Raw genomic sequence first — 20,596 nt, 5'->3', positions numbered from 1 at the left:
GCTATATTATTAAAATTGTCTTTTAAGGACAAACCGAGTGGATGCAAAACAGACGCAGATCATTTTACTGCCATAATTGTACCGTTTTCCTTTTTGATCTTAGTGAATTCAACAAAAAGTAATTTTGCCGAAAGCTCCAAATTGGTTGTGAAATCTGTTAAATCTTGTTCAAACAAGCGTGAACAGGTCTATATGATGATAGTTAACAGGTAAGGTAATCTACATGTCCGCGTAAATATCATAGTATCAGGAGCCTAATCATAGGGTTCCCTCATAATAGACCACGACTAATTTCCGTAATGGGTTACTGGATTGATATAATTAGGATATCGTGAGACATTAGTGACAGGAAGATGTATTCATCCAAGTGTTTATCTTGTATCATTAACTGGGCAAAAATATTGGCCATAATTATTCAACTATTTTAACTAGATACCTTTCAGTATAGTATAGGACATTGCTAATAGCGATACTATCTTTCTTGAGTTTACAGTCAACGATTCTATTGGTGGGGACCGGAGAGTAAATTGAACAGGAGTCCTGAAATATTGGTGGCGTGTTCAATAGTTTTGTCAAATAATTAATTGACTGTGTTTTACATTGTGATAATATCTTGGAGCGATGCAATGTATTGTTTTTATCGACTTTTGGACTTGATTTTTTAGACGAGTTATCACATTTCTGAATTATTGATTATGTTTGAATAACAAAGACTTGACAAGTTAAATATTTGAAAGTGTTCGATAGATTTGACAGATCATTCCAGTTTGGACATACCAACCGTATTCAGCCCCAAATTTTCATCTTTCAATATTAAAGATTTATTTAATTTTGATAGTTTTCATTGATCAAGTTTTGTTCGAATTGTACATCCTCTGCAAGTGTCAATTTTGAAAAGGTTTGATAAAATTTAAAACCCAGATTATCAGTGGCTAACATTTTTTGGTGTCTTCAGTGTTACAATAATGCTTGATATATGACGATTTAAGATGTTGTTTGTGTATCTATAGCTAAACGTAAACATTTTATTTTTTCTTCTTTATTATTATGAATTGCAGCCATAAGTTTTCTGAATCTTGAAAGGATTCAGTTTTATGACAAGCGAAGTATTTTTACTTATTTGTTGCTTTTTTTTCCTATTAAAATTTCGGAATATGAGTTTTTTCTGAAAGGAAATTTGGTTTTTAAATCTTTCATTTTTAAGGTAAACGAATTGAAATGGTTCGCTCTTTCCTGCGTTTTAGCGAACTGAATAACATTAAAGTAATGGTGCTTCCTTCCGTCTAAGAGTTTTCCTACTGTTGTGGAAACAATTTTTGGTTTTTTATACGTACAGATTAAAGTTTTCTCCTTTAATGTTTTTTTTCTTTTATGCATTTTTTTCTGTTTTTTTTTGCTTCGCAATGAGGAAACAGATCTTTTGTTTCTGTGGAAAGTCTACCAAAGTTCCGCTAATACAGGAAAGATAAAATCATTAAGCAAACGAGCGAATTTTACAGTACAGCTAGCTTCATTGTGGAATTTTAATTTTTCAAACTATTCCCTCTCCAATTCTATTGGTTCTTTTTCCCTGCCATAATTTTGAAATTACCTGTTTATTCACATATCTCTGCTTCGATTTGATTGGTCAATTTTTTGTTAACAATTTCTTTTTCTACCCTTTTTTGCTATTTTGTTCAGGTATCGGAATTATTTTCAAATTTGCGAGATTTCATTATATTCCTTGGGCTCAGTTTCGCTAAAACGTATTTTTAAGTCTCCGAATTTGAATTGAATGACCGTTTAGAAAATCTCAACTTTCAGAGTTTTATTGTTTGTAATTTTTAAAAATGCGTGCATGTAAAATGTAGTGTTACCCTTATCATATCAAAATAAAAGTTGCGTTTTATGTTCTCAAAATTTCAATTAATTTGTTCCTTCATACACTATCAAATTTTCTGGTGACATTTTAGCATATGTCAGGATTTTTATTAATTTATGTTTGAGTGCGTGACTTGGATTATATTTGATTTGTGGCCACTAAACAAATCAGTTTTTTTTAAATTAATTCAATTTTGAAACGTGATTAGCCTGCAGATTGAAATATCAAATTGTAAAACGAAAATGGATTTAGTTGATTTCAAAATTGACACCAATTTTTCTAATTTGAATGATTCTCAGATGGAATACGAGGAAGTTCCATCTGTTTTATCAGATTCGACATTAGCAGCAGTTGACCGAATTTTAAAACAATTTTTTGGATTTATAGCCTTTCTTATCAACTTGCTTTTATTTGTGATGTTTGCTATCAAGAAAAAACGCATGGCAAGCGAGATTTTGATCTGTGTGAACGCTTTGTTAGAAATGCTTATTTGTGCTGTAGTGTTGATTAAAACTCAATTATCAGAATACTTGCTTAGCTTGTCAGATTCGGCTCTTTGCTCATTCGAGCTTTTTCCCTACACGTTTCTGACGACTATGTCTTTTTTACTAGTCATTACGATCAGTGTGAATAGATACGTGGCCGTTAAGAAATCTTGGAAGTACCAGACTTGGTTCTCGGTTCCTATTGTGACCCGCTGGCTTATTATAATGACAGTTATGGTACTTGTACATAGTACTCCAGAATTGTTCCTTTGTTATGAATTGTCAGATTGGCTAGCCCAAGTCTACCCTGATTATTGGCTCATATCTCGAGTGGTCATCGTAGGTGTTTGTTGGATTTCGCTTTACGCAGTCTACAAGGGTATTTCGAACTATTTTGCACATTCGTTTCTGGCCCCTCTTTATAACCCTAAAATTCTTCACTCGGACGATGCCAAGTCGGAACCAAACCCAGCCGAACCAATGGAACCGAGAGGTGAGAATGCGGCGAATAATTGCAGTTTTCTGGGCAAAGGAAATCAACGGGAAACCGCGAACGCCAAGTCGAAGTCGAGACGACCTACTGTAATAACATTGGCTGCCATGAGCGAGCACCGGAAAACTCGACATGTTAGCGGAACAAATGAAGGAATGGCGGGTCCTGCCCTTTTCATGGAAACCCGAATTACGGAGCCGAATAACAATGCCATGTGCAAAGCTGAGCTTTCGAATCAGGAATATTTTTTGCCCGTTGACGTTCATACCGAGAACGGTGTCGTGAAAACTGGTCCTAATGATGCTGAACTACAAAATCAAACCCGAGAACCTCTCTTGGCGTCATCACAAAACGCGAACAATGCTTCACATATTCAAATTTGCAGTACTTGCCTCTGTGAATACAGGGTGGGCTACAAAAGGTGTATCTGCACGTTCATGTCTGAAAAGAAAATGTTTTCAGAAGGTCAGAGAATGTGTTTACATGAACAAACACCTCCCCTTTCGAACAAGGAAAATATTTTCAACGCAGATTCGAACGAAAAAATGGCCGAACTGAATTTTGATCATGACAAAACGTACGCTCAAAGACAAGTTGAACATCGACCATCGGATGGCGCATCAAGTTCATTGAGTTTTGACTCGTCAGTTCCAAAAATTTCGTTAGAATTGCCACCAGATTCAAATTCCCCGGACCGAAAGTTCCGATCGCCATATCTGAGGTCGCCAGATGCGACGCCAGTGTTTGTGCACGGTGAAGTTGTTGGCTCGTATGACGACATCAGTGAAATGTCAAACCGGAATGCGAGCGAAAATAACGAAAGCGATGAGCGAAACGAAACCGAGCTCCCAAACGGAACTGCGCATAACGGTAAAGTTTCTCGCGTCGCTATCCAACGCATGAAAATGAAGAAAGCGCTGAAACGTCGCAAGCTGAAAAACCAAAAGCACAAAGTGACATTTTCATTGTTCATGGTTTGCTTGCTCTATTTAGTGATTGTGCTGCCACAACTAGTTTTGCAAGTCGTAAATTATATTTTCTCCAAAGATTTTGTTTCGCCATCAGATTTGCTGCAAATATATACAATTTCGGAGACCATTTATATGCTTAACTTTATTATAAACCCGCTTTTGTATTTCTACTGCAGCAGCTATTTATGTAAACAGCTAGATGCGATCCGAAACTGTTTTGTGGGCATTTTCAGGAAGAAAGCGGATGTGAAACCGAGTGCTTCAAAAATCTTGGAAAAAAACTGCAATGAATGCTGAATTATGGAATTAATTGATGTTATAGATAGGTCAAAGATATAAACTGTGCTGTGTTTATAGCTTATTTTACTTAAAATTTATGTTTTTACTATATTTTCTTTTACAAAGTGTTCAATATTCGCTCCATTCAAAAATTATTTTTAATGGACAATTTAACTGTACACCTAACAAATGAGATCGCAATGGGTTTTTCTAATGAAATATAATGAAAATTTATTTCTACTGATTCCAGAAAAAATGCATTTGCTTCCTTGTTTTGATTTTGCTAGGGACGTTATTTTGCTTTCATCTGTACATATATCGGGAGTAAATCAGCCCTTTTTCTGCTAGAAATTGCAAACAGACTTCTAGAAATTTCAAATCCAAAAGTTAACAGAAATTATGTGTACATATCTAAGAATTGTGCTTTCATCTCAATATTTAAGCTGATGGATTAATTCAGTTTTTCCTCGAGCCTAAGTGTAAGGTGGAAATTAATTGAAGGGAAAAGAGCAAAAAACGGAAAAGGGATTGAAAAAAGCCACCGTTTTTAATCCTATTTAGTAGGCGTGTCTGTCCTAATATCCTTCGGATCTCGAGTGTCCGAAAATTAGTAATAACAGAGCATCTGTTAGTGTTGCAAATATATCGCGGGAATAAGAGATGAGGTAATGTATTGACTTTTATAGTTTTCAAGCGTTTCAATAAGTTCTTTCTCGGGCTCCTAAAATTACTTTGAATTTAAACAATGATCCACTGAACGCTGGAACAATTTTAATTAACTTATTCGTAACTAACAATTGGGTTCCCATTACAGGGGTCGTTTGGTTGCATGTTCTTGTCACAGGGTTTATTAATTTGTCAAAAAATGCTACACTTGCATTAATTTCCCATTGCTTTGACAGTTATATTTCAGTCTGTAACCTTGAAATGCTACAGCGGTTATTAAATGGGCTCTGACAATTTTACGGGTATGTAGAAATGGCAGTAAGTAAAAACAAACTTTTCTGCGGAAGTCTGCAAGCTTCTGTCAATCAGCTCAAATGACAAAAATGACCAAGAAACAATTGAGTGATGTTTAGTGGGGACTTTCTGGTTGCTATTAAGTTGCTTTTAATTTTTTCCAGCTTCATTTTTGGGGTGGAATTTTATGCGCGAGCAACTTTTTTTCCATTAAGACGCATGTGACAGATTTTTTATATCTTTTGGGTAGAGAATGGATAGTAATCGCTCTAAACCTCTTAAAAACTGAATCGATCTGGTGAAGTAGAATTTTTGCCTACTTTTGGAACAAGAGGATTTAATTTTAATAAATATGCTAATTCTAGTTGTTCAAGTTTTGCTTTCTTGAGCTGATATCTTCCATCTTTATTCTGATAACTTAATCAGCGCGTTTCAGATGTTTCTACAAAAATGGTACCATCGAGCTTCTGGTTGACGTATTCACAGATGTACCTAACATCTGCAATCGGTTTGCAACCTAAAAACAAAAAATGCAGTTGCTTTCGTTGCTTTGCAGATAGAGTGCAAAACTATGAACGCTTCAAGTAGGAAGGAATAAGATTTTCGATAATCTGAGTCGGAAATGGGAGTTGATTTCAAGTTATTATTGCTGGGTTTATAGTATGCTTATGGTTTGCCTTGAGTTGTTGGATTGAGCTCATGGTTGCCACTATCAACTGGCCATCTCACTCTAAAATAGGAAAAGTTGTCCAATAAGCTGCAGACACAATATTTTTACTGGCGTTGATATGCTTATTGTTTCTTTCATGGTGTTTTTCAATTTAATTCTGCAGTTTGCTGCGTCTAGGTAAAGCCAAATGACAGATCAATTCATCCACGAACACTCTTCATTTCTCCAGAGCTCCCCTGCGCCTCATTTGCTCTCTCGCTTCCCCCCAAATCGGAGAGGATTTATACCCTTAATTTAAGATTTTTTACAGAGTCTGGATTTCGAATTGAACTCTTAAAATCCTGGATTCACGATTGGCAATTTTGGTAATTGTTAATCAATTGAAAAATTTAGTTGCAAAGTCTAATGTTTGACTGAATTTTATGATTCTGTTCATTAATGTTGATAGTGATTGATCGAAAAAGAGAGCGTGAAGAAATGTCTTTTGATCTTTGCGGCAATCAATTGTTCTCATGACGTTTGGAATCTCTTTCATTTTGTTGTTCGGCGCAGCCAGCGCAAATTTTAACAGCATATCTCAATCTGGTCCGCCTTTTGGTTCCAAAATAATTTCTACTCATTGTTTTGTTTTTTTTGCCTAAATCAGACATCTTTTTTCTCATGACATAATCATTACATTTTAGTCCCGAGAAAAGTGATTAAATCGACGTTCTGGTTGACGTATTCATATCAGAGATACAACCAACAGCTGCATTGGTTTTCAAACCTAAACATTAAAAATCAAACTAACAGAAGGTAGAACAATAAACGTTTTAAATAGGAAGTGATAAAAAGTCTGATTTGGGAGTGCGAGTTGATTCTAGTTTTTCCTGCAGGTTTTATTGTTTCAATTTGAGTTTCAATTTATTATTTGAAATTGTCAAACGATCATCCAATACAGAATCTTTTTACAGGCTTTCATATGCTTATTTTCTTTTATTGCCTCACAATTAAATTATTTAAAAACTGCTGTTTGGTGCATCTAAATATGGCCAATCGTAGATCAAATTCATCGTGTGAGCTTTTTCTAATTGGCCTCCTGTATGTTTCATTCACAAAGAGTCCAGTTCTCCCGAGCTCTCCCTGTGCCTCGTTTGCCCCGGTCACCTCGCCAACTTGGATAGAGGACTTATACGCTCAGTTTAAATTTTGCATAGTCTGGATTTCGAAATGCACCCTTAAATGCTGGATTCAAGTGTTTGATAAATTTGGCAAATAATGATCATTCGAAAAAAGTCAATTACAAAATTTTTTTTGACTGAGTTTTATGATTGTTTAATACAATTCATGTCGATTGGTTGATCAAGAAAGCTTGAAATTTTTTTCATGTTTGCGGCAATGAATTCTCTGGTGGCGTTTGAGTTCGCTTTCATGTTTTTCTTACGCGCAACCAGTACAATCTTCAACAGCAGTTTACAATTTACTCGGCGGTTTTGGTTCTTTTATTCTTCATTTTTCATTCTTCAGATTTTGATTCCTTGAGCTTTTTTTTATTATTTTATTACTAATTTTATTCTCATGACAATCAACATTTTCAGAAGTTTCTAGAAAAATGGTTTAATGCATGTGTTGGTTGACTTATTCATATCACAGTCACAACTAGCAGCTGCGTTCGGTTTCCAGCATAAAAACAAATTAAAATTGCCTTTGTTTCGTTGCGAATAGGGCGTAAAACGGCGAAAGGTTTAAATAGGAAGGGTTGAAGTTCTCGGAAGTTTGAGCTGGGAGTGGAAGTTGATGTCATGCTATCCTTGCAGCGTTCATTTTATGCCGATGGTTTGTATTGAGTTGTCTGTTGGGTCAAATGGTTGCCATCATCAATACTCAACTGGCACTAAAATTTGCAAAGTTTCAAATTTTCAAACAATAATCAGAGACATCATATTTTTACAGACTATTCTTTTTTGTAATAATACTTTTAAACTGAAATTTGCAGCATCTACATCGGTCCAAATCACTATTGATTTATCATTTAAGTTATAATAATTAGCCTTCAGAGTGTTTTAGTCGCAAATAGTCCAACTGCTCACCCTCAACCCCTGCCGCCTAGCTGGAGAGCAATCATATGCTCAATTTAGATTTTTTTGCATAGTTTGGATTTTGAAATGATCTCTTAAATCCTTGATTGAAGCGATCGATAAATTTGAGAAGTTCTGATCATTCGAAAAGTTTCAGTTGTAAAATCTATTATATGACTGAATGTAATGAATCTGTTTAATACAGTTGATGGAAGTGGTTAATTGATCAAGGAAGCTTGAATTATTTATTGTGCTCTGATTCAATCAAATCTTCAATTGCTTTCTGTAGATGAAATCAGCACAATTTTCAAGATTAGTTTTCAATTTACTCTGCCTGTTTGGTTAAATAAAAATCTCGTTTTTCAAGTTTCTTGATAAAGTTTTTAACAACACGTTTCTCAAATTTCTAGGAAATGGATACAATTAACGTTCAGGTTGCGGTATTCTTATCACAGATACAACTACAAGCTGCATTTGGTTTGCAACCTAAAAACAAAAACGAAATTGCTTTGTTTGCGTTTCAAAAAGAGTGAAGAAATATGAATGCTCTAAATGGGAAGGGGATCGAGTTTGCGAAAATCTCGGTTGAGAGTGGGTTGATTTTGAGCTTTCTCGCATTTTTTAAAATCTTTTGCTGATTGTTTGCGTTGAATTGTTGGTTGGACCTCATGTTTCCCATGATCAACGCGTCAACTTGCTCTAAAGTACAATAAAGCGTCAATATGTTGATGGGGCGATCTTTTTGTCAATCTTTAGTAAGCCAGCGTTTTTGTTCGTTTGATGAGGTTTTGGTCACACCGGGCTTACATTACTCTCAATGATTTTCCTCACTATCAAATTGACTTCTCTGTACTTTTGGTCAAGAGAACTGAGTGTGACTGTCACTCTATTTGAAGCCGTTATTTGAGAGCAGCTAATAGAAGCAGCAATTAATAAAGGAAGACAACATTTTCTTTTTCTGCCTGTTTTTTGCTGTTTCAGACTGAAGAGCTACGAAGGTATCGCCGCTATTTTTTGCAATCTTCCAGCTATATTCTTGTTATGGTTGAACACCTCCTTTATATAAAGGAGGGGTTCAATCAACCATTACAAGATTATAGCTTGAAGATTGTAAGAAAATAGCCGTGATGGCTTCGTAGATCTGCACTCTGGTTTTTTTATTTCGTCAAGATTTTTATTACGACCATATGACGTCACAGCCACTTAAAATATGCTTTTTTTAATAGCCGCAGAGCGATAGCTGGGCTTATTGGCCTTCTCATGGCTTTTTTATTTCGTCGTCCCGATTTTTGTTACCGACCATATGACGTCACAACCACTTTAAATCTGCTTTTTGGTCATTCGTTCATGCAATTTCAGTTGAAGTGCGTGCGTGACGTCATTTTTCGCTCTTAGTGGAGCGAATTTTTTTTGTTCATTCGCGTGATTAAATTTTTGGTCAGACTTGACTTACTTCACTCTCAAAAATGACTTCCTCACTTTGAATTTGAATTTTATTTATTTTAATTCAAAGAGATCAGGTCATATGGACATGTGTCACTCTAAATGACGGTTATTTGAAAGCAGCTAATAGAGGCAGCAAAAACGTATACAGATTTTTAATCAAGATATAACTTATCAGCCTTCAATGAAAAGACGAATTTTTTGGTCCGTGTTTTTGACTGCAGATCTACGAAGCTATTGCGGCTATTTTCTGTCAATCTGCCAGCCATGTTGTTCATTTGTTCATTCAATTGAAGTACGTGCGTGACGTTTTTTGTCTCTTATTGGAGCGAGTGTTTTTGTTCGTTCGCGTGATGAAGTTATTGGCCATATATGACTTACCTCACTCTTAAAAAAATGACTCCCTAACTGTAAAATTGACTTTTCATTACATTGATTCAACGAGATAAGGTCAAGTGAGTGTGTGGCTTTCTAATTGAAGGTTTTTTGAGAGCAGCTAATAAAAACAGCAATAAGTTTGACAGATTCTTAATCAAAATGTAAGATCTGAGCAGTTAATAAGAACTTTTTTGTCTGTTTCTTTTACTATCTGTCTTATACTGTGGATCTACGAAGGTATTGCGGCTATTTTCTGGCAATCTGCCAGCTGTATTGTAGCATAGATTGGTGGTCAATAGCTTAGATCACATACGTAATTGCTTGCAGGCATTGATAAATAGCATGAGTATTTGTTTGTTAAGGGATTCTTGAAAGCAATGGAAAAATGAAATTATTAAATACCGATATTAACAGTTGAAATTGACATATTGATTAAACGCTCAGGCTTTGATAGCGAAACAGACATTTTTTTTTATTTTTTGCAAGATTCAGTTCAAATTGATTTACTCGTAGCTCTTAAGCAGTCTATGCGGTTGAACTTATTTTACTCGTAAAGTCCAAATTTAGCGTCTGTTAAATTTTTAGTTTTTAATGCACTTGGTTGTCTGTTATTGAGATCGGCAGCATTTTAGTTTCAAGCTCTGATGAAATTCTATCAAAGATGCACATAAATTGATGTGTCAAAAGCTCTTAACGCAATTCATGAATGTTGATTACTAATCGATTTTTTTTGTTTTATTGGTAGTTAGAAATTGTTACAGCTAAGGCTAAGAAATGAGGAACAAAAATTGTAATATTGCACTAATTGTGCCATGAGTTAGCTTTAAGCGTATCTAATGGCGTTTTTTGAAGTCAAAGAATGCTTTGTTTTATGTTTTTGTCGATACAGCAGTAAACTGTGCAAACTATCATTGTTGATTGCCGCCTTCTGAAACAATATGCACATTGTTCTTCTGCTCGTAGCTTTTTAGCCTTTCTTGTTAGTTTCTTTGTGCTTTTAGCGATCTCTTTGCCTCTATTGAGAATATAGATCTTTGACATTTAGCGGTGAATGATTTCTAGAGGTCAGTCCATTAATTAGTCAATGTAATCCGTCAGATTTAATTTAGGATCATCAAAACAATTGCTGATATAATATTATTCGATGAGTGGAAAATTATGCTGTTTGCTAGTCAGCTTTCTTGTGATATTCAACTATCGAATTAGATGCGTCTGTTTGACTTGAGTGGGTCATAAGGTGTTTTTACTCACACCTGATTTTGTTTTTATGAAACCAAAGAAAGTTTTGATATTGAAGATTTAATTTCTTGAAATATATCTGTTAGCTGTTTTACTATATTTTACTGTCGATGATGTCAAAAACCGTTCCTACCAATCTGTTTCTAATACTAACGTCTAAACAAAAGCATGTTTTTGATTTTTAAGTTTGTGTTTGTATACGGCTTTTTAATTCCTCTCGATTGCCGTTTGAACCAATTATTGTAACAAATGTGTCTTTTTACACCGCGAAAGGGAGTCTTGGTGTTTTAAGGTTTTTACGACTCGAAGAGTACAGAGTGTTAAAGTGTTGAAGCAATTTTGTTCAACACTTTGACAGTGGCTTAGCTGTTATATGGTAATTAGGAACTGCTGTTTTTAGTTCAGGTCAAAATGTCAAAGGTCGTTTTCCACCATAAGTCCTAGACACCACTCCACCCACCGCACCTACCTACCTTCTATTCTCCTCAAACCTATCTTACAACACCTCACCTACACAAGGTCGAAAGGTCATTTTGAGACCTTTTCTTCCCAAAGCAGACCCTCCTCCCTTTTCAAATTACAGACACCCCCGTCTACCTACCTTTTGCCCCACTATCTCACCCCACATGCCAACCCTTCAACCCTCACGTAACAAGCCCGCGCCCTCATCCAGTTACTTACCCCGTCTCCCACGCCATGCCCTTGCCAAACTCCCCCCTCCACTCCCTCTTACCCACGCCCTTGAACTAAAAATAGTGTCTGCTAAATTTTGAAACACTTTCTACAGTTGTAATAGACAATTATTGTTTTGCTACTCTACCTTAATCAAAAATCTCAAAGAAAAAGGATAAGTCGCTCTTTGATGTCTTTTTGTCGTTGATTTAGGTAATTTTGGTTGAGAAATTATATTGCACAACTCTTCGAGTCTTTTCCGGTATTCTACCGCATCCTGAGAAGATTGCGTGTCAGATAGCGGAGGGCCTACATAGCCGAAAAGTTCTTGATGTGTCAGATAAACGAAATTGCACTTTCTAGCGAGTGATAAAGTGCGCTCAAATTAAAAACTCAGTGATCATTTTGCTCCTTTTTTTAATTTTTCGGATATGTGAAACTTGGGCTATGCGAGAGCACACATCATGAAACATGGGCGAAATGGTGTTGTTGAGATGAAGAGCTATTGATGAATCAGAATTGAGAATTAAAATTTTCTCAATGCTCATTGACTGTTTTTAAAAATCCTACATTTATACACGTCTGCTTGTCCTGCATTTTACTTGCACCGTGGCAGGTCAAAGAGAGGAGACGTGGTTCGCTAGTTTTTGAGACGCTAAATTCATCTCCAAAACTTTTGGAAACGCTCTCTCACAAATTGAATTGACAAGTTTGTATATTTTCAACAATCGCCTCACCTGTTGCAAAAGGGGAGGCAATTCTTCAAGCTATTAATTGACCAATCAGAGAACATTAATTAACTTCCCGTGCATGCTCATATCGTTTAAGCCAACAGAATTGTTCTATCTCATCTTTCTTCCAGCGGAATATTCCTTCAGCCTTATAGTCAGAATAATTTACATGTTTACTTCAAAAATAATAATAAATTGAACTATTCTAGGACATAAAGCCGAAATAGAAGGGGGTCGGTTCTCTGCTAGGAATCAAATGGGAGGCGACTATTGAAAACATCAACAAGTTACGCAGAACTGAAAATTTAGAAATGTCAAGTGTTTATGCTAACGGTTAACAGAAAATTTTGACATTTTGAAGATTTCAGCTTTGCTTAAGAACCTGTCACTTCAACATTAATTGTTTTGATGAAAAGGAAAACGAGTTGCAGAGGGGTCTGGAATATGATCGCAGAATGAGTGAATGATGCTTTATAGCGCCTTGACACCTAATTTGGTCTCCATGGTAATAAAGGAGCTTATCTTTTCTTCATTTGGCCTATTTAATTCGCTTCGCAGATTCGGTTATTAAATTTTGGGAGGGGTTAAAAGAAAGCCATCTAGCTTTAATCTCCGATTTAATTCAACGCTTCACATCGTGAAGTTTTTAGCCATTCCTGCCTCTGTACAATATGAAGTTGGTCTAATCTCTTTAGTTCCTCCTATCTCAAGTTGTAAAGGGACATTAAATTGGGTAAGTATTTTCGAGGATTTATCTCCTTATTCCTCTGTTTCCCCCCAATGGTAATTGAAAAGTAATTCAAATGGTTCTGGAGTTCAGCATTCAATAGAGGTGGGTGGCTATCTGAGCTCAAAAAAGTTATGGAAGTGTCTTTCGTTATTATGGAATAGATTTGTTTGTGAATGTGAGTGAAAAGTAAATGGCATTGAGCTCTAATTATTTTCACTAAAACGGTATCAAAATTGAGGAAGGATTGAAGATAAATTTCTGATTTCTGGTTCGTTATTATTCAACGCGAAGTGTCACTTTAGACGTAACTACCTCGTGACGTTATAGTTAGGTTATGAGAATACTCTCATAAAGACGTATTCAATTGACCAGTAAATTAGAATTGCTTGATTGGGTGTGTAGTGCGTAAAAAAATAGTGTGAACCCAGATTGCCCACCTTAGACGAAACTTTGAAAATTTGTACGGCACCGTATAAGGCCGAACCAAGTTTTCTACGGCACTGAGCCAAAATGTGTATTTATGAGTTTCAAAATTCAGGCCTCCTATAAACGACTTTTTAAAAATGTTTTGTAGGATTTGATTCAGTCGACGTAGTAGTATTCAGCTGTTATTTTTGAATCCTTCAGAATATCTTATCTGTTGGAAACAACAAATACTGGAAATTCGTGTAATTGTAAAATCTCAATGATAGGCCTACTTATCATCATTTTCAGATGCAAATTTTTTTGTTAGTAATGCGCAAATTTTTGTGAGCAACTAATTCTGACTGATTTTTTTTGCGGTCGGGAGCCAATAATGCTGAGGATCCAAATTGGAATTTACTTATTCAATTAGCTATTGTCTTCTAAGCCATTAATTTTTGTCGTCACTCAATTAAGTTCATTTTGATTTGAAGTTGTTGCTTTTTCGTGGAGTGCATTTTAATCAACGCCTAATTGTTTCCTGACTTCAACTCAAATTTGAAACTGAGTGGTTCATAAGTGTTGATTTTGTTTCTAATTGTGCAGAAATTCCTGTACTTGTCTTCTTTTTTGATGTGAATGAAATAGCGGAAATTTTAGCCACGGTCAAGAAAGTAAATTACTTCCTGTTTTGATGTTTTTGACTATAATTATCAGTCCGAGTGAACTAAAAGGCTATAACTACTGCTTTTAGTAACTGTGATGTTAATATAATAGGCTGACCTCCTAAGCTTCGATGCCGAACTTATTGCCCAGTTTTGTAAGATATTTCATAAAATAATGAGCTTCTTCGTTGTAACCACTAATTATACTAAAAACCGGTTAACGCCCTTTTTAGGCAAACGACCTCCTTGGTCGGAAAAGTGTATAGAATGGCGTGCTAAAAATAGAAAAGGTAAATAACTGTTGGCTGAACACATGAATTGATTTACAAACTTGGACTGTTTGGACTAGGATTCTGGGAAAGGTGAAATGACTTAGAGTGGAAAATTTTTTACTATTTTTTATTTTTTACAACTGCGAGTTAGTAGATCATTTAGCTTTACCATATATGTTTAATTAATTACTTTCATTTTTACCGTCATCCTTTCGTGTTTTTCACCTGACCATCTTTGAGACTTGGGTCCTCTTAAGAGTCTCTCCCTACATCCGACTTCGCTTGTGATTAATATACAGCAATTGTATTCGTTTTGCAAAAAGGCTTGTTGCACAAAATTTAAACTCTTTGTAATTGTTTGAAAATTTTTGTCTTTTTTATATTGTGTTCCAATGTTTCGTGTTCAGAGCCTTATAGAAGAGCTCTCAAGTAGTTAATACTAGGTCCGCAATAATTTTTTATAAAATGCGCGCTGAAAAACTGGAAAACTCAAAGTCAAGTTCATTTGCAAGTGTAATTTTTTGTATCCCTTTTTTGAGGTATACGTATGGTAATGCCAACTTCATTACAAAAAAATGAGTTTTTGCGGTGTTTTTCGTCACTTTTTTTAACTTCTAGGGGCAACTTCCTTAAAACTTTCGGTGGATTTAAGTAGTCGATTTTAGCTAAGTTGAGTTTTTGATAACATTAACTTTGAGAACATAGACTACCTTTAAGCAGTTTGTCTGTGCTTTTTTTTTGCTTCTCTCACATATCTAGCCAGGTTTCTGCTAATCTGTAGTTCAAACGTTCTTTTAGATTTTTGCATTAAATATGTGGTTATGAAGACATAATTCTTGAGAAACTTAAACAAATTTATAATGAATGAATTCTATTTTTTTCATGTTTATTAAAAACGTTTGTGGTTTTCGTGTTTTATGAGTATAAGGGGCCAAAAAGAATTTTTCTGACCTTGAAGCTGAGTTATTGTGTAGATTTTGGCAACAAAGATGATGAATGCGTTAAATCCCGGAACCACTGGAGATTTTATTACAAAACGTTGCCTTTTTCAGCTATTTGACAGTTTTGTTTTTGCCTCTTCCAATCTTTTATTTTCAAGCAGGATAAGATTTCTATTCTCTTTCAAGTTACTTTACTTGCGTGATGGCATTCTGGTGTTTCAGATCAGCAATTTCTAAGTTTTATTGAGATCTTTGGAGTCTAAATGAGTCATTTCTTGTGCTGCTATTTTTTTTAGATTTGCATTAATTTTATTTGTATTTGGGTGTATTTAGGATCTGCTCATACATTTTGATAATTTTTCTAGAGAATTGTTAGTGGTGTTTTTGGTCAACAGCCGAATTTGAGCAAAAAGCGAGTGGTTTAATGGTATGTGTTTTTTCTGTCTTGTTTTTAAGTTTAGTGGGAACAGTGAATTGAACAACAAATTCGTTTTGTCGATAGTGGTTTTTCTGTCACGTGCTGCAATTTGACTATTTTTAAACTGGTTTGCGACTATTTTAATTGGGTCTTTTCTAAATGGTTTTTAAGTGCTTTCCTAGTCATTTGTAGGCGTAGTTTTTTGTTTGGTCATTGGCAGTTCTTTGAATTAAAGTTCAGGACTTGTACTACTTGGTCAGCCAAAATTTGGTTTCGTTTTACACAATTTTGACTCTTCGATATTTCGGTGAAACTTTTTGACTTCTCTGGACTAGTTTCATTCTGCTAATTCATCACTCTGCTAATTTCATTCAATCAATTGCGGCTTCTCCGGCATTCTGGCGTTTATTTGTTAGGTCATACTGATCGGCTGAATGATAAGTCAGTTGATCTGTTATTCGGCCAAACGAGCGGCCACGGCTTTCATTCCATGTGGATGTTTTTATATGTTTTATGCCATTATTTCCTGTATAGCTTGAAAATACTGTCGCGATTAAGAAACAGGTACAGCTCAGGCGCTAGTTACTAGAAAGAGTAAAAGTTTTGAAAGAAATAAAATTTTCTATTAATATTTTCAAAAAAAAATTAAGGTGGATTTTTGTCCCCAATGATTTACATCGGCAGCATCATCTTTTCAAGCGTGAGACATTTGTTTTAAACTGTAAATCATTTATGGCGCACATAAAATCACTCCATGTTAAGCGCAGTAATTGCTATCTTTTTAATATTTTACTAGTATTGATAGCTTTTTGTTTTGTCAGTGATTGCTTAACACAGAAAGATACATCTGAGCTGAAACATAATTAGTGATTGGGTGAAATTGCTATGGATGCCTTTGACGCTTCCTTATATTATTAGTTTAATTAAATTTAATTTACTGTTGATACAGATTGTGGCATTCGATGAGTAGTAGTTTTGGTAGTTTGGTAGTTTTAAGTATTTTTTTGCTCAATGATTTTGTGGCATTTTCTTTCTCTGACCTCAAAATGTGATAAATGGATTTGGGGTTTAAAGGTTGTCCGCTAATTATCTTGTTTCCGGATAATCAGCCAAACGTTTGTCCAACCGATTTTAACATGGTGTGAAAAACTTGGACAGGGATTATGTATTTGTGCTGAAACGATGTTTCTTCTTTTTATGTAATTTTTTGTGCTGACGACTTTGTGTCCAATAGTTATTATTGGTTGTCAAACGAAGTTTGCTGCAATTGCATCAGTCCAGATGTTTTGTTAAATGCGACTTTTTCAGACTACCAATTTTTCGTCTGATACTTTTTGGCCACAAAGTTTTTTTGACTTTTTGTTGTGGAAACAGGATAAACTAGTCAAGCCAGAGGGTATTAAATTGTCGAGGAGTTCTCTTAGGGTATGCGATTCGCCGAAACTGTTGATGAGAGGAAATTTCATGATTTAGAGGGCTACTCTTAGAATTTGACCACCACCCACTTTACCTCCACCTCCTTGTACCTCTAAATTGCGCAGGCGGAAATTCAGGGTATGTATGTGAAATTGTTGGTGGTTTGGATACCCCTCCCCTTCTATAACCCATACCGTTCCAAACAACTCCGCCGCACCCAGCGAAGAAAGGCTCCCTGAGCTTAGGATGGCGACTATAAGAGCCAAGCACTCAACCAATTGTTTGAGAGCCTTTCGTCGGGTATGTTATTCGGGCATGTTTTTTGTCGCGTTTGATTTTCGTCCACAAAATCGGATAAACAGGCACTGAGGTAATTAAGTCGCTGAATAGAACTCCTAGAGCATTTCTATTAAGTGTACGAATAACCGAAGCTGCTGAGAAGACAGGAATTTGTGGTGTGAGGGGTAGTTTGTTGTTGTGGTTTAGACTGCCTTTATGCACCCCCCCCCCACCTCGCATTTCTAGAACCACCTCACATTTCTAGAGCAGTTGGCAGTTGCTCAGCATAGCAACGTCAGTGTCAAAAAACGAAATCGAAATTCGAATCAGTATTGCTACAACTGTTGGTCTAAAATTTTAAATTTTACAATAGTTTACCCTTTTTCTGATATCGAAAACATTTCATTTGTTTGTTCTTTTTTATTTTGCGGATTTAAATGGTTTTTTGGAAATAGCAATACCATTATAAAGATCTGAGTTACGGTATGTTCGATTATAGTTCACGTTCACTTGTTAAACCAGACAAGTAGACGACACTTAGTTTTTATGTTATTCTGAGCAAGTCCTCATAGCCACCCCACCCCCCCCCCCCCCAAGAAGGCCATCGCAATGTTATTAAAATGTCAGACTGCCAATTCTGCGCTTTATTCATCCATTCCAGGGTAATAATAAGACGAGAATTTCGTTATTACCGAAATTGCCTCAAAATGCAAGAACCTGTTACCTTAAGGATGGAAGTCGATTCTTTTAATGTATTCGCTCGAAGGGTTCTTGAGTACTGATTAGCTGGGATTATTCAGTCCATATAACGACTAGGGAGTACAAGTCAGACGGGCTAAATGGAATTATGAACGAGTCCCTTGTTCCATTTTGCTGAATTTGCAAATTTTGCACCATATTAGCATTAGTGTAAGCTATATCCTTCTCTTGAGTATTTGCTTATTCACAATGTCAGGAGAGTTAAACTTATAAATGTTTAATGAGGTCCAAGAGGTTGATATATTGTTTTGATCGGATGATTCTGGTATAGCTGTGGAAGGATGCAGCTATAACAACTGTCGGATCCTTTCAACAATCGCCCTCCTTTTGCAGGGGGGCTATTCTTTAATAGAATTTAAGCGAGCGATTTATTAACCAATTAAAGACGACTAATAGCTTTCCACGTATGAGCATGCTATGTTAAACTGAATAGAATAAAATACGCTATGTTTAATAGCCGCCATCATCCTCTCAAACGGCTATTATTTAGGCGCTCTCCTTTTTTACAATTCAAAGAATTTGAATTGTTTTGGAGCGCTGTCTTTCATGATTTTTGAAGTCAAATTGGAGGGGTGATTTTGGTCACGACGAAACAGGAAGTGGAGCGAACAAGCGAGCGGTTTTGCGGCGTGAAAATTTTTCGCCATTATTTTGAAGTAGAGTGAGAAAACATTGTTTGAACAAAAATTCGCTTTCTGGCTAGTGATTTTTTGTTCATGCGGAAATTTCACTTTGATTTTTACGGTTTTTTTTTCAATTTTTTGGATGGGATTTTTTTCTAAATTGTTTTCCCAATCCATTGATAGTTCATTCTAGGCCTAGTTTTTTGTTTGAACCAAATGTCCATTTCTCGCTAGTGGTATTTTGTTCACATGCGGCATTTTGACATTGATTTTCCGTTTTTTTTTGTTTTTTTATCTGATTCGTTTAGAAACGGTTTTTGCATGTCACTCATAGTCCGTTCTATGTCTAGTTTTTTGTTTAGTCAAGGCAAATTCTTTGAATTGTACGTCAGGACCTGTCCTGCTATGTTTTTTTAATTCGCTTTACCTTTTGATCACGTTTTTCGTTTTACATAAGTCACTTCACATTTGACTTCTGACTTACCTCACTCACTGTTTGAACTGAATGGATTTTAACTTATTTCAAGCATTGAATTACGTAATTTAGTGAATACGGTCAGTGTCAAAAGAGCAAAATCAAAAGAAACGGGATAAACCGATTAAGCCCGGTCATTAAGCCTTTTTGAATTGGGTTATCTAAGTTATCTAAGTGATTGCTAGCTGATATTAGTGTTAAGCTAAATATCCTTCAGTTTAGAAGCTGAAGTAAGTATATGTTTAGAATCTAACTGAAACTGCTCACTGAATTAGAAAAATTCTTGAAACTTAAGAAAAATTTTTGGAAAATGAAGAATTAGAATGGTAAAAAACAGGCCATCGAAGTTTTATAGTGTATTTAACTATGAAAATTCCATTAATAGCAGCCGTTAGCCTCTCAACGGCTATTATTTAGGCGCTCTCCTTTTTTACAATTCAAAGAATTTGAATTGTTTTGGAGCGCTGTCTTTCATGATTTTTGAAGTCAAATTGGAGGGGTGATTTTGGTCACGACGAAACAGGAAGTGGAGCGAACAAGCGAGCGGTTTTGCGGCGTGAAAATTTTTCGCCATTATTTTGAAGTAGAGTGAGAAAACATTGTTTGAACAAAAATTCGCTTTCTGGCTAGTGATTTTTTGTTCATGCGGCAATTTCACTTTGATTTTTACGGTTTTTTTCAATTTTTTGGATGGGATTTTTTTCTAAATTGTTTTCCCAATCCATTGATAGTTCATTCTAGGCCTAGTTTTTTGTTTGAACCAAATGTCCATTTCTCGCTAGTGGTATTTTGTTCACATGCGGCATTTTGACATTGATTTTCCGTTTTTTTTTGTTTTTTTATCTGATTCGTTTAGAAACGGTTTTTGCATGTCACTCATAGTCCGTTCTATGTCTAGTTTTTTGTTTAGTCAAGGCAAATTCTTTGAATTGTACGTCAGGACCTGTCCTGCTATGTTTTTTTAATTCGCTTTACCTTTTGATCACGTTTTTCGTTTTACATAAGTCACGATTTTCACATTTGACTTCTGACTTACCTCACTCACTGTTTGAACTGAATGGATTTCAACTTATTTCAAGCATTGAATTACGTAATTTAGTGAATACGGTCAGTGTCAAAAGAGCAAAATCAAAAGAAACGGGATAAACCGATTAAGCCCGGTCATTAAGCCTTTTTGAATTGGGTTATCTAAGTTATCTAAGTGATTGCTAGCTGATATTAGTGTTAAGCTAAATATCCTCCAGTTTAGAAGCTGAAGTAAGTATATGTTTAGAATCTAACTGAAACTGCTCACTGAATTAGAAAAATTCTTGAAACTTAAGAAAAATTTTTGGAAAATGAAGAATTAGAATGGTAAAAAACAGGCCATCGAAGTTT

The 20,596-nt window shown here is 35.5% G+C and overlaps 5 protein-coding genes and 1 pseudogene across 6 annotated transcripts in view; 4 read left to right on the top strand and 2 right to left on the bottom strand.

The window, feature by feature from the left end:
• Window positions 1-20,596, top strand: part of LOC142342672 (failed axon connections homolog) — a 548,023-nt gene that overhangs the window by 402,294 nt on the left and 125,133 nt on the right. The window lies entirely within an intron of this gene.
• LOC142342673 (failed axon connections homolog) overlaps window positions 1-20,596 on the top strand; it is a 546,280-nt gene that overhangs the window by 402,294 nt on the left and 123,390 nt on the right. The gene's annotated exons all lie outside the window — the stretch shown is intronic.
• LOC142342670 (cleavage stimulation factor subunit 1-like) overlaps window positions 1-20,596 on the bottom strand; it is a 518,885-nt gene that overhangs the window by 377,901 nt on the left and 120,388 nt on the right. The gene's annotated exons all lie outside the window — the stretch shown is intronic.
• The window catches only part of LOC142342671 (RNA-binding protein Musashi homolog 1-like), a 452,119-nt gene that overhangs the window by 311,135 nt on the left and 120,388 nt on the right, over window positions 1-20,596 (bottom strand). The gene's annotated exons all lie outside the window — the stretch shown is intronic.
• LOC142342661 (uncharacterized) overlaps window positions 1-20,596 on the top strand; it is a 147,040-nt gene that overhangs the window by 108,989 nt on the left and 17,455 nt on the right. The gene's annotated exons all lie outside the window — the stretch shown is intronic.
• LOC142342140 (uncharacterized) lies at window positions 1,189-4,040 on the top strand (annotated as a pseudogene).

This window comes from Convolutriloba macropyga, chromosome 7 (assembly GCF_964194025.1).
Source record: "Convolutriloba macropyga chromosome 7, txConMacr16.3, whole genome shotgun sequence".
NCBI lineage: Eukaryota > Metazoa > Xenacoelomorpha > Acoela > Convolutidae > Convolutriloba > Convolutriloba macropyga.
The sequence above is the reverse complement of the archived record's forward strand: the minus strand, read 5'-3'. Positions and strand labels throughout refer to the sequence as shown.